This window comes from Ambystoma mexicanum, chromosome 8 (genome assembly GCF_040938575.1).
Source record: "Ambystoma mexicanum isolate Mex_15411 chromosome 8, UKY_AmexF1_1, whole genome shotgun sequence".
NCBI lineage: Eukaryota > Metazoa > Chordata > Amphibia > Caudata > Ambystomatidae > Ambystoma > Ambystoma mexicanum.
In genome coordinates, this window is record NC_090929.1 from 1,616,770,048 (window position 1) to 1,616,785,041 (window position 14,994).

At 46.8% G+C, this 14,994-nt stretch overlaps 1 protein-coding gene across 1 annotated transcript in view; it reads left to right on the top strand.

The window, feature by feature from the left end:
- Positions 1 to 1,536: 1,536 nt before the first annotated feature.
- VWA2 (von Willebrand factor A domain containing 2) overlaps positions 1,537 to 14,994 on the top strand; it is a 417,877-nt gene continuing 404,419 nt past the window's right edge. The window contains exon 1 of the mRNA XM_069611869.1: positions 1,537 to 1,722. The gene's annotated coding sequence lies outside the window, so the exon portion shown is untranslated. The remainder of the gene's footprint in view (positions 1,723 to 14,994) is intronic.

Sequence of the window (14,994 nt, forward strand, 5' to 3'; positions counted from 1 at the left end):
GCGAGGCATCTCTTTAAGCAAGAGATGCCAGGGCTGGCGCCACCATTATGGAGAAAACGTGAGGCTGCTAGAAGCAGAGGTCTTGGTTTCCTAATTCTGAAACTCTCGCAAATGCGCAGGAGTTTCAGTATTCAGGAAAACGGCCTCAGCTTCCAGAGGCCTCACACTTTCAGCCTTAATGGTGACACTGCCCCTGCCCAGCTGGCGATGGCCGGCGCCACCATTAAGGCTGAATAGGCGAGGGCTGCCCCCTGCCAGGCAAGCCTTTAGAATATAAATGCAGACATCAGCACCCTCACCGCTGTGGGGATAGGGTGCTGATATCTACAAAAGGCTGCCTGGCAGGGGTGCCAGTAGCCCATTGAACTGGGGCTCGTCAAGGGGGGGTGGCCTGATGGGCCAACAGGACCCCCGCCATTAGGACACGCCCCCTTGATGAGCCCCAGCTCATTTTGTAGGGCCACTTAAGGCACTGGCGGTAGCCATGCCGCTATTGGCGGCATGGCTGCCACCAAAACCGGGACCAGGTTCCCTGAATGGGGAATTACCGGACCATTCCGAGTTTGGAGGGCCCGGTAATTGCTCACTCTGGGAACCTGGGCCCAGACCTTCCCCATTTCCCTCTGAGCCCCCATAAGGCTCAATGGGATTGGGTGCGGGAGCTAACAACGGGCCGGTTACGACCGGCCCGTTGTTAGCTCCCTGGTCCCCTCGCGGGACCCGTTAGGACGCCTGGTTTTACCAGGCGTCCTTACCGGGTCCCGCGAGGGGACCTCGTAATTTTGCGGAATGGGTTTAACGGGTCCGCTTCAATTAACGGAGCCCCTTAACCCATTCCGCAAATCTTGTAATGAGGCCCTTAGTTACTATGCCCCGGCTGCAACACCTTGCCACATGTTGCACTATGCTTCCGGTGACCCTCTCTCCTGCCGAGACCATAGTTCCACTACTTTTTTCAGTACACTTCTACCACTGCCCAAAGTGTATTTCAGCAAAAGTGTGCAATAGCGGGCTCCAGCGTTGCTCCCCATTCATAATTCCCAGAGTGTATCGGAAGTCAGGTTACACATGCAGCTCGCGGCCATGTACACAGAAGGCCGCCAAGAAAGTAAATATTGCACAAGAGAAACTCGAGAGAGACTGGGTAGTAAGAGGACGCAGAGCCCCCCCTTGGCGTGTAAACTGCCAAAGCCGTCCCTCAACTCTAATCTCAGCAACTTTCAAGCAACAACATGGCGGGATTTAGCAAATCTTAGGAACACGCCAATGGAAAAAGTCAAAAAGTTGGATAGCCCCCCCTCGCCCCTCTTAGACAAAGCAGCCGAGGAGCTGTTGGCTTGGCCCACAATGGCGGAGTGACAGGTCCCGGGCCAGGTATGTTAATCCCCCGGGCACCGTGATTAAAGGAAGCGCTGCTGGCGGGCGGCAGGTCGCCTGGAATCTCGCCAGGAGGGAGTGGCTGCCAGGGTTTTTTTTTCTGCTCCCATTTCTCAAGTGAAGAGTTGTCACTGCTCCAGTGCCTGCATTACAGCCAGGAGAGGCTGGGGCCAGCAGCACCTGTCAAAGCCAGCAAACACTTCAGGGCCTCTCCCGGGCTGGCATTCCGTGGGGAGTGGGCTGCGGGGGTGTTGGGGCTCAGAGCTGCCTAGGCGCGAGGGCAACGAGACCCGAGGGACAGGTCTGCAGAGACTGGCGCGGACCCGGGCTTCTCAGCCACCACAGGTGAGGAGTGAGTGTCTCTTCCACGACGCTGTCAGTGGAGACACTAAGCGACGTTCTGGCTTTCGACAAAATGCACTGCCGATGCTTTCGTCATGCAGGAGTCTTCTGCCGCACTTGTAGAAGGAATGCGTGAATAAAGCCCGAATACAAAGTGTTAACCAAACGTGTCAACCTTTCGAGATTGCTATATGCCATTTTTTTTAATGCATGTTAATAAAACTGCATTTGTGTGGGTCTAATTTACAGTGTTTCTCCAGCTAGTTGTAAAATCGTCAGTGATGTACGCACACGTGCAAACATCACAATTAACTGTCGTTTAGCTTCGTTAGTCACCCTTTTTCACTAATATTCAGTTTTTTTTCATGTTCCAGACTCGTAAAGCAAATCTATGTTTTCGTTTTCTATAAACTGCTTATATATTCCGTTGCTGGTTGCTCTTTAAATTGGTAAACAAGGGAACGGGGGCACAGAGATGCAAAGAGCGAGTTACCCCGAGTCACACAATTTGGTTAGTGAAGCCGGGTTTAGCACTGAGGTTTGCGTGTTCCAAAACCAGCAATCCCGATCAACCCCAGCCAGCATAGTCAATGATGAAGGAGCATGGGAGTCGTAGTCTAAAACATCTCTGCAATGCAATCCTCCATTGCAGAGATGATTGTCCAGTTGGGCTCTTTATTTTTTGTTTATTTTATTTTTTTGTTCCCATCTTGGACTAGTAATCCCAGACATGTACTGAGACAAGAACAACTACAATGCAAAGAAAAAACCCGGAGTGGACAATCATGTCATGAATGACATGGGGCATGTGTCTTCGACATTGGTACAATGCATCTAGATTCCATGTGATTCCCATGCCACCAAGGTGCCACCTTGCAAGTCCTGGCCTATCCCTTTTAAACATCGTTTGTTTCAGGTGAGTAATACAAAGTTATTCGATTGAAGTTTACCAAGACTACAACTCCCACAATGCATTGGCTTTTCAAACGAATGCCCAGAACTGAAGTGCTGGCGTCCCTGTTAAACAAGGGCCTACTTACAGGCTGAGAGTCAGTAGCAGTGCCACCTTCCCAGAGCTCTAAACTGGTGCTATTTCAGGAGGGTCTATCCAGTCCTGTTTTTTTCTTTGCATTCTGAGACTTCGAATCCCGGCAAGACTAACTCAGCCTTTCATCCTTCCGAGGTTGATAAATGAGTACCAATTTCGGTTGGGTGATATTGTATGAACATATGTGCTCTGTAAAGCGTTTTGGATTAAGGCGCTATATAAATAACACATCATTATCATTTGAGTAACTCAGGAGCGATGGAGCCACTTCTAATCTCAGGGACTGCAGGCCAGGGAAATATTCACTCAATGCTGTTTTTTCCAACCCTCCTGTGATCAGACAAACTTAATTAACCACTGTATAAAGCAAAGATGCAAACTGGACCCAGATGTAGTCCTGCTGTTTCCGTTGCATTCTGGGACGTGTAGTCCTGCATGTAAAATAGAAAATGCCAAACTAATAATGAGAGCAGGATAGGTGGGCCTGAACGGCGAACGGGGATTAGGGCACTCACTGGGCTCGGGGTTCGCCGAGGTCACGGGATAGCTCACACACTCATGCCCTTAATGGAAAACACAGCTAAAGCTTATGATAAATTCACATAATCAGAAGATTTCACATTTAAACACGGACGTCCACATTCCAATTGGGAGATGTTTATCCGCTTTGTTTTAATTAGCATTCTGGGAGCTGTAGTCCTAGGCGTATAGAGGGGAATATCAGAACTACAGTTCCCAGAATGCAAAGAAAAAGCAGGAGTGGGCAATCAGCTCTGGAATGGCGGATGTTTGCATGCATGTTTTTAGTATGTCACGGAATGTGATCTTAATACATCCACTAAAGAGAGGAACCTGCTAGTGAGCAAACAACCTAATACACAAAAGTGCGAACTCAGCCCACTAACAAAATACAGCGTTTTTGTCAATTTTGATTTTATGTCAGTCAACCGAGTTCATCTTTTGTGTTTAAGCGCAGGTTTCAGTTAATCTATCAGTATTTTTGGTTTTTGGTCGTTTTAAGGTCTCGTTTCACACAATGGAAACATGCGAACTTTACTGAACATGCAAACTAGGTGCTTGCTTGGGCTGCTTGCGTCACGCAAAGGTCACGTGCTTGCGAAATGCTGGCTCCCAGTGTAATATCGAAAACACGAATTTAAACATTAACTAAACTGCACGCTTGGCTTGTTCAGTGCCGACATTTCTAATGTATTGTGGTGTGTGAATTTTTAAATGAATAGTTATCTCGTGGCTTGTGAATGAACGAACGAAGGATGGTGATTGATATAGCGTCCATTTAACGCTAGGATGCATCGGAGCGCTGCACAGTATAAACTATTGCGTATGAAGTCTTAGAGAAATACGTATAGAGCTTGACTCTTAGAAAATAGAAATCGCCTGAAGGCGTTACACAATTAAGTCTAGACAAGTTATTCCTAACAACCCTCTACCGCTCAACCACAACCCATACATGCATGTAATATATGACGAGTGGTTTAGGATCTCAGAAGTGACGTTTGTGGTTGGTTTGGTGTAGTCTCGGGTTTCCATGTGCCTTTTCTTTGTGTTGTTTTGCCACTGCAGTGGAAGTGCTGCAAGGCAGCTCTGCCTTCTGTTTTGAGCAGGGGCTCGCAGGTGTAAATTCCAGGCAGGTGAGTCAGCCTTTCCACCATTCCAGTAAAGAAGAAGGAAGGCGGCATCGCTGTAACCTGCAATATGCTCTCGAAGGGCTGCGTGATTTAAAGGTGCGCACTGATTATTATCGGAAACGTGTCTTCAGTTGCTATCAGGGCAGCGTGTTTGTAGCCTGGAGGCAGGAGTCACAGGAGGGGAACTATCGGAATGACATAGCAGGGAGTCAGTGAGCCAGGGCCAGCGTTTTGCATTCCTCCTTTCTGGGGAGGCTGGAACAAGAAAGAGAACAATCTCGCGCCACCCGATTTATAGTCATTGGCTCCCTTTTCTTTGTATCTACCTTTCTTTTTCTCCTCTTACATTGTTTTTTCTTTTTCTCTCTTCCGCTCACCCATTTTCTGCCTTCTTTTCTCGCTATATTTCTTTGTTTGCCTCTTTTTCTCTTGCACTCTTTCCACTCTTTTTTTTCTCTCTCACTCACTTTTTGTCTCTGTATCTCTTTCTATTTATTTCCTTTTTATGTTCTCTCTCTCTTATTTTCCTGTCTCTTTTACCTCTCTCACTGTCCTGCTCATTCTGAAAAACAGTGCATTTGCTGGTTCATCCTTCCAAACTTGTTAAATGTAGTAGATTAATCGGGCAATGTTACCTTTTCAGTAAGCGGCAAGAGACAATTCAGTTTGTGGTGGGCACTATATAAATACGTTATTCAATCCAAGGCCTCTTTTCACTAGGCCCAAGATGCGCTGCTGAGTTCCTTGCAAGAAACGCCTGAGCTCTGCTGGAGAGTGGCTCATGGACGCTGGGCAAGTGCGCTCTTGCCCCCGCTTCTAAGCACCCCTGCGGGGCATGGGAAAGCAGCGTGTCACCTGGCTGACACCTGCCAGCGCTTGCAGCTACTGTGGGCCCGCCTCCACTTCACGGGACGTGTTTTCTTTCCCCAGGCCGTGCACTTCTGCACTGCGCCCAGATGCTTTACACTGTCAGGCCCTGTGAGGACATCTGTCAGCGCGGGGATCACTGGGAGGAGGTGGAGTGGGCACATGTGTGTGTTAAAGCTGTCGCTCTCCTTGATTTGTTTACAAAAGTACTTCAATTTAGGCTTCAAGCGTCTTCTCTACCAAAAAAATCTGGATTGGAAGTGGATTACTACTGGATTTTCCCAAACATTTAAATCCTCTTTAACTGCAGAAACTCACTCAGTGGATTGCTTTGGCTTCTTTTTGGCTTAATGCACCCGAAATATGTTAATTAGCAATCCACAGTGGAATGCAATCCCAAAACAATCCTAGCAATCCAATCCCCAAACAATCCAGTAAAAATTCAAAAGCAATCCAATCCAAAAAGTGGATTTCTTTTTTACTAGGCTTTGCTCTCAGCACATAATAGCACAGTGCTGTGCCCTTGCTGTCCGCTGCTCTCCATTCCACTCTCACTCACCAATGCACCCAATAGCTTGCACACACATCATTACACATGCACTCACCTTCACACACACTCTCTCTCTCTGTCTCTCTTCCTCTCAAATCCTCTTACAGCATCTACAGGCCCTGTATATATTCACTTCTACACCACAAAGTCCCCTTAATGCAGCACTTCCAATACACACCTCTCTGCAGTACCACTTTTTAACACACACAGACCAATGCAATAACACTCGCGTGACACACATGTGCGGTTTGGTTCCACGTGTTTTGGCTGTACGTGTTTTGGTTCCACATGTTTTCCCTGTGCAGTTTTCACCTAGGTCGTTTTCGCAGTTTTTAAAAAGAAAATGGCGGCTACCCCAAATCCTCCCTCTAACCCGCCCCCACCTCACCTATCTACCCCCCTAATCTCCTACCTCAAACCCACAACACATATATATTTATAAAACAAAAGTAGAAGAAAACGACTACAGTGAAAACGGCACGTTTAAAATGCAAACGCGTAAGGTGGCTGCGGCGAGCATACAGTGCCGTGCAATATGCTTTCTATGAGCCCCTTCTCACATGCCTTTCCTCATTACTAAATGAGAAGTGTGCATGCTTTGCTGTTCCCTTCCAGGAGGCCGGCCCCTTTTGGCTTGGCAGGTGTTTTGGACCACGTACCCCATAGGACCTAGCCAGCATAGTTAATGGTGAGTGATCATGGGAGTTGTAGTCTGACTTGGCTTGAGAGCTGCGAGTTGCAGACCCCTCCAACTTACTCTATCGGACAATGCCATGTCATTCTTGAGTATGTTATTTTAGACCCTGGCATTAAGCTATGTATGATAGTGGGTTTTGTTTTGCTTCTTTAGCGCCTTACGCCAAGGCGCTTTACAATAATTAATGAGATGGTACAATACATGAAATGATGAACAATGAGTAAACATGATGCAACAGAAAGAAACCAAAAGAAAAACACGAATTGGCAGTCCTATAAACATAGAAATGAAAGTCAAGCAACATATGAACAATTGCAAGACAAAAGCAGACCACTCCAAAATAAAATGATACCATTGGCGGGGAGCCAGTGTAAGAGATTCTGAACGTGGCTATGTCCCTAGGTCTTCTACTGTGCATTGCCAGCATGCCAGGATACTCTATTATATGTTTGTTTTGCCGTGCCAGTCTATGCTCTGTTTTGCTATGCTATGTAACGCTACTCCATGTTGCGTTTTTTCAATTTATTATAATCGGTTATTTATAATGAGCTTAATACCCAGAGGTTTCTAGGCGTGGACCCTGGGATCGTACCTGTGTTGCTTCGCATTGTCTTGCTTCCAAGGCGAGCCCGTTGCCCCTGAGCTATCCTCCCAAGTTGCTACGGCTGCAATGTCTTATGATTTCGAGTAACTCTTTCCTCTTCTAGTGTTGTTTTCCCATCCGGGTGGATTTGGGTGGAAGACCTGAGCAACATGCCACTATTGGAGAGAGTTAGTTTATATAGGCAGAGGACAAAGAATCTGTATGAGGGAATCTGGGGGAGGTTTTTGGAATTGACGTGATTTGCTTTGATCTGTTCGCTGTTCACCTGGCCTGTTTGTTTCTATTGCTTCATTGTAAATAGGTTAATAAATTTGCGAATACAAAAAAAAGAAAAAAATGACCAACCGCGCATCTCTTGCGTGCACAGCGTCAGCCACCGTCTGATTTATGATAATCTCTGACTACTAGCGCAGTTATTCACCATAACATGACTATAAGCATACATGCAGCCCATCCCAACCCAGAACAAATCATTCTCCTTAATGCTAATCTCAAAAACCTCTAACCGGCTCTAGCATTGCCTTTGGCTCTCTTACACAGTGCACTGCTTCCTCCTCAGCGCTTTGAGACAATAACAATGGCATTTGAGCGCTTTGAAAATTCCACTAACATATGCACACAATCTCACTCACATAGAGAAAGACACACAGTGGGGAAGTGTGTTCCAAAGCGTGGGAGCACCATGACGAGAACACTGGAATCTGGGAAAAGTGAATATCATGGTATGTGAGTAGCATGGAGAGGGCTTAGGGCAGAGGTCTGCAAACCATTGCCTCTTCGGATGTTCTGGACTACAACTTCCACAAGCCTGATCCAGCAAAGAGAATGGTGAGGCATCATGGGAGTTGTTGTCTAAAACATCTGAAGAGCCACCGGATGCAGACCCCTGGTTTAGGTGGCAAAGGGCTCATTTGGATTTAAGGAAAGGAGGTTAGAAAATCAATGCACAAGTCCTTAAAGGCGAACCAATGGCTGGCAGGAAGCCAGTGCTGGGAGGAGACCATAGTAGTTAGGCTGCAGCAGCAACCGGCCCCCAGGGCTAGTCGTGCAGACGAGTTTTAAATCGAGGAAAAGGAGAAAGAACCATAAAGAGAATGTTTCTAGTCTATTTGTTCAGGTGGAAGAACCTGCTATGGATTTGGGGTCACCGGGAATCCGTATTCTTTTAGGTTTGTTTATGGGAAATTAACACCTTCTAGAGACCCTATTAATCTGAGAGATTAAAGAAAGATCAGAATACAAGTGGAAGCCCAAGTTTCTCACCGATGAACTGGAACTATCTTTGGTAGCCAACAGTCTGGACCCCAGCTTCTACTCGTCTTCTACTATTAAAACATCTGGTTTATTAGCGTGCTGCTTGAGACACCTCTCAGACTCCCAATGGCCAATGGCTCACAGACATTCTACAAATCAAGGTTTCTTTGGACCCAGGTCCTTATCAAGCCTGAACAGGATCTGGCTGTCGCCTGCAAATGAGTAAAGGCAAAGATCGTGGTTGAGATGTGCCAGAAGTTGAATGTACTCATTAAAGGAGAAGGGAGAGTCCCGAGGCACAGCACACAGAGGAGACCAGTCCAATGAGAAGAGCTTGAATGACGACATCCTAGACCAAGGATACATTGACTGGTGAAAGAGTAGAAGGACCATTAGCATTAGAGAGGCAGAGTGCATCAATAAATGATCGTAGCAGCGACCCAGTCCCTCTAGCTATATGGAAGCCAGTCTGAAAAGGGTCCAATGCATCCATATGTTGTGGGAAGCTGTATAATAGAAGTGCAACTACACACTCCGGCAGATTTCCCAAAGCAGGAAGTAGAGAGATGGGACGTAGGTTTGGTACAACACCAGAATCTAGTCAAGGATTCCTCTCAAGGGGCATCAGCCGAGGAGCTTTAAGGATGTTGGAACATTTACATTCTAAAGGGAGGCATTGATTAATGACACCAGATGTGGCAACAGACTATTCCCTGCCAGTGCAATGGCTGCTATTGGAAAGGGAGAAGGGACTACATGTAGTTTCCTTCTCTCTTCCTGTATGGCCGCCATTTTGCGTTGGAATTCTTTTAAAGTGGAAAACAAGTAACTATGCTATTCGCACCCAGCAAAGCATGCTTGGGTGCTAATAGCAATGTACCCCTCCCTGGTAGGCGATTACCTGACCGGTAATTCCCCTCCCAATGGGCATGTTGCTTAAATAGCCCTGAAATGGATGTAGATGTTGTAGCAGGAGTGGTTAATTTGGAACTTTTGACAGGTTTATAGTAGATAAGACGAGAAGCCACAAGATTTTCTTTAATGAGACAATCCCGAAATTCTGTGGGGTGGTGTACGGTGTGCACCGATTGGACAAGGGATTCATTTGAGTACCCCCTGTATGAAGTGTCAGTGAGCGTTCGAGCAGAAGAGGCTGCGCCCAGACGATTCACGGCTTCCCCGTTGCTGAGGAGCGCAGACTGGCTTGCCTCCGTTCACAGACCTTATCCCTGCTATGCTCACCCACTGTGTGGATGCAAGAAGCAGTACTGTACACATGAAGGCCATCAGGAGGTTAGCTCGTCAAACACTGCATCCTTAGCTGTGTGAGGGCCACTGGCCATCATGAAGTGGGTAGGCACTTAAGACAAGGATTGGCAATGTCAACAGTTTGGGGCTTTTGTGTAGGCATTGGAAAGGCACTTGCGAGACACTGCTGCAGTGGTATTAACTGCCCATTTATGATGGAAGGCTCACCATGGTGTGAGTACATGGGCAGCTAATAGCAGTGACTGGCAAATGCCTAACACTTATACACAAGCCACAACTGTTGGCTTTGCCAATGCTTGTGTGTAATAGGACTTCAGTGAAGGACATGCAGAGTGCTTATACAGCAAATGGCTGACTGCAGACCAGGATAAGGCATTTTTATTGCAGCAGTAGCGTGCAATTACAGTTCCAATGAAGTCATTAATTCTCAGAACTTGCTGTTCTCCTGCAACATTGTGTGTTTATTACTGACTTCTGCAACTGTATTTGCTCTCTGTGTTTTACATTTTACTTCCATTTCAAATCTGGCTGTGTTTATGCATACTTGCTGTGCTATTGCACATGCCCCCCGCACCCCTGCTTTATGTTTTTATGAGTATGTCTGCCTGCCCGCTGCCCTACGCTCCCCCCTTCTGTATGCCTGTAACCTGTCTCCCTGCCTGTTGGCCTGCCTTTTGTTTCTTCTCACCCCTCCACACCCCCTGCTTGCCTCTTCTTCTCTTTCACTCCCTTTCTTTTTCTCTCTCCCCTGCCCGTACTCTTTTCATTTCACTTACTCTATCTGAAATTCCCTCTGACATAGTCCGATAGTCGCTTGTTTTTGTTCCTCTCCTCCTCCTTCCTCCTCCCTCCACCCCGTACCTCCTTGTTAACTTTCCGGCTCTATCAGAAATGTCGTCGGGCCTAGTACGATAGCTGCTTGTCTGTCTCATCCCTCACCGCTAGCCCCTCCTTATCTTTGTCGTAGCTCTTACTCTATCCGAATTGTCATCTGACCTAGTTCGATAGTAGCTTGTTTTTCTCCCCCTCCCTCCTTATTTGTCCCCCCCCCCTCCAGCACTACCTGGAATGTCGTCAGGCCTAGTACGATAGTTGCTTGTTTTGTTCCTCTCCTCCTCCCTCCTCCCCCCGCCCTGCACCTCTTGTTAACTCTCCGGCTCTATCAGAAAGGTCGTCAGGCCTAGTATGATAGTTGCTTGTCCTGCACCTCTTGTTAACTCTCCGGCTCTATCAGAAAGGTCAGGCCTAGTACGATAGTTGCTTGTCTGTCTCATCTCGTTTACCCCTCCCCTGCCTATCTTTGTCATAGCTCTTGCACTATCTGAAATGTCGTCAGGCCTAGTACGTTAGTAATTTTATCACATTCTTAATGTCTCAAGGCCCTTTAAGAATGTTATTGTATTTTCCTTTGCTCCTTCCCTTGCCTTGAAGTGCTTTGAAACACTTTTGTATAGGTGCTATACAAATAAACAATCGATCATTCAGAAGGTTACTTTGAAAAAGCACTGGTAGCCACTTAGAGTGCCAAGTTGGATGAGGTTATTTTAAAGGGAGCTAAAGGAGTTCCCATGAGGAGGTGTTTTGGCCGGGGAGGGGCAGGAAGTGGGTGGGAATGGCCATAGGGATTAGCATGGCCATGGACAGTCAATGGGTGGGCAAATAAGCAAACAACACCTACAAGCTGTGTGTCCCTCCTCATATGTCTTTTTTCCATACCTGTAATCTAATGCAATAGTTTCCGCTAAAGCACTGCCTACTAGCGCAAACTAAAAAAAAAAAGAAAATAAAGAGTGGGACCCCATCTGCATGCCACCTCTAGAGGGGTTTCCAGGGGATCAAAATGGGGCGAGTAGAACCAAGAAAACATTCTACAGCATGAAAGCTGCTTACTGACTAATAGCCAGGCGACATTCCGAAGGCAGTTACCAGATGGTAATAGCCTCGGGCCTATGTTAATAGGACGGCCTTCGTGCTGGCTTTTAACGAGGGCTAAGGGGCATAACCATCCGGTAATGGCTGAAGGAGAGGTCATTTTTCTGGTATTGGAACATTCCACCCTCGTTTTGCGATAGGTCAATTCTTAGATCAAGCAAAAAGCCTAGGGATCTAAGGACAAAGGTTTATCTCCGTATTGAGACGCTCTATGCTCTTTGGTGTCTGCCATATGTATAGATTGTAAATGCGTGAAGGTTTGCCAAAACACAATAAATAAATAAATTACTTATTTATAGACTTCGCAGTCCACCAGCAAGAAACACAGAAGAACAGACACAGAATTGATCGGAAACATATTATTTAATAATCGCAATTTAACAAACCACACGGCAGGCATGTTAAAGACCGTGATGAGGAAGGACAGAACAATATATTAACCCCTTAACTGCCAGGCTATTATGCAAGTCTATGCAAAAAGGACCGTGGCACTTAAGTGAAAAATGTAAGCAGAAAGTAGCCGGCTATATACATATTAAAAACCTATGAAGTTGCAACATTCCACCACACCCAAATAGTACACCGCAAAATGTGGCAGACCCAATTCCATGCAGTCGACTTCAGCAATTTCATGTGTTTAAACAGCTCCTGAGACTTGCATCCAGGTCACTCTGTGCCTTGTTCACCAACGGCACATAAAACATCTTTGTGACAGTGCAAGGATTTTTATTTTATTTGTGGGGCTTGGGCCATCGCGCTCTCTCTTGCCTGTCCACAAACCTGCTCCCTAACCAGGATGCCCATCAGCCCTGGTTAGTTCTACCGAATGGTAACCCCGGCTCTCTAGTATACTCCCTTCCCTGGTGGTTTTACCTCTACGCAGGCAATTAAACTCCCTCAGGGACTTCCTAACTGTCCCTACCCAAGGTGTGTATGAAAAGGGGTCTAAGCCCCACCGTCTGTGTGTGTGCTTGTCGCGCACTGTCCATGGTATCCGGTAATATTATACCCATAAATAACGTCGCCATATACATGGTCGCCGGGAAACGGCATAGGTGACGTTATTTATGAGGATCATTTATGGCGTAATGGGGAGCAGGGGTTGCAGGGGTGTGCCCGGTTCCCTTTAAACAAATATGTGGGTTGCAGGGGTGTCCCTTGCAGGTTCCATGGGTTAATATTGCTTCAAAAAAACAGTGCCATTCTTGTATGGCGATTATTTTTGTGGGGATATTAACATATGCGACCCTGTCCATGGTGGCATACCAGGGACAAGGTAGCAGTTTGTGTCACTGGCTTTTGGCAATCAGAGGCTTTGTTCTTCCTTCATTTCCTGGTGGTCTAGGGATTCAGTCTTTACGCATGGTATCCTTCCAGGGATTCCTGCCGGGACTGCGCTGTCTTTCTGACTGCCACATAGACTGGCGGCTTTCTCTGGCTGCTTGCTCTCGCTCTCCCGCTCATTGGGCTGCAGCAGTGCAGGGTCTCTGGAGAGTTTCAGTCTCGTTTTTCGCCTTCTGGATTCTCATATGTTTCACCGTGCGTGGTTGACTATCTTGAACCACTTCTGATCCGAAAGCACGAGAACACTGGCAGGTATTTTGATAACAAGGCATGGCTGGAGATCAGGGTCTGCAGAGAGATATACTGGCACATGGGTGAGGGGCAGGACTTTGGGCCCTCTCTGCTGAAATTGCCCTCAGGGTTAAGGCCTGCTCTGGATCACTCCCTTTTTCGTGCCTTCTCCGATGGAGATGTTTTTCCACCCATTTTAAAAAGGTCAATCCCCTGGCCCTATCGCACCCTTCTTCAGGACAACCTGGATTCCCACACTATGGAGAACATAGGAAACTCTGTAGAGGATTCTATCATTATTCACTCCATAATGTAGTTTAAAGCAGAAATGTGCATCAGTTATTCCTCAATTAAGTGTCTAACAGGCAGCATTTGTTCAGTAAAATACTAAAATAGGTCTTATTTTCTAGTGACCACACTCTCAACAAAAAGGCGAAACCAAAAGGTTTGTAGACAGGATCCCTTATTTAAATACCTTAAATGCTCTGAAAAGACTACCTAAGTTAGTCCATTAGGGATAGGTTGGAAAAGCGGACCAACCTCAACATGCCAGGTGGCCACCTGCGCCAAGTCCCATGGGATTGACATTGACCGACACCTTTCCTTCAAACAGCACAGAGCACGGAAGACACAAATGGATTGGTACCAACTTCTGCTCCTGTGGAAAATCAAGCCCTTCATCCCAGAAAACAACTTCAGATCTGCTGTTCCAGCCTTGGTCCTCTCCCACCTGGACGGTGGCAATGCCCTTTTGGAAGGCCTTACGGCGATTACCTTGGCGCCCGTGGTTTGGCATGACTGCAAATTTGACATAACCCCGAACCTCATCGAACTTGATTGGTGCCCGCTGCAAGACTGCACCATCTTCACATTTTGCTGCATCATCTATAAAGCGGTCACCCTGAAGTTTCCAAGCTACCTCACTGAGATAACGCAGCATCTCCAGAGGCCTGTGATCCACCAGAAGTAAGGACATGAGCAGACGCAAACTCTGACGGAGCAGGAAGGCAAAAAACAGAAGACTGCGTTCCAAGACTCTCGAACCTTCTCCCCATCAACATTCGACTCGCCCCCTTCGCCAGTTCAGAAATTATCTCAAGACCCTCCTCTTCAAGGAATGGCTCCTCTTTAACACATAGGTCCCTACGCCATACACTCTCCACCATTCCTGAGTCTGGGTTATCTGATCCCCACTGCTTCCTCCCCTGGTTACTTGTAGATCCATTGGTGACAATAACCCTCCCTCCCCTGATGCTATATACCCACTCCCTTGTTTTTCTGCTTCCCTAACCTTGTTCCCCCCTCCCCACATGATTGTAAAGTGCTCTGTTGCTTCCTGAAGCTAGGTCCATGCTCAATAAATACCCCATTAATAATAATAATGGTTGAACATCTATACTCCACCCCCCCCCTCAATCTGCGGGTTCTACTCACCCATAGAGTGGTCTAGTCATGAGTCACACAATCCAGGGTGTGTCAGTATCTCCGACACCCAGCAAAATACTCAACCACACTTCACGCCCTCTATCAAAGTGAGAGAGAAAAGAAAAAGAAAACCTGTAACCAGACTGTAATCCTATTTTCCTCTCCGGCATGGTTGCAGCCCATGGCTATTACACGTACTAGTCCTACTGCCAAAAAACCATACTGCGTGGGTAGCCAAGTTCAATGTGGGTCCCATGTTTCACTGAATTTAAGTTACCTAAAAAATAAGAGGAGCACTAATCAGTAAACAGCCACCTGGTCTTATTTAATGGTATAAGACTCTTTATGACTCACCTTAAAAACCATGTGGTGTAAAGCGACTGCGGCTATCCACCGTGTCTCAGT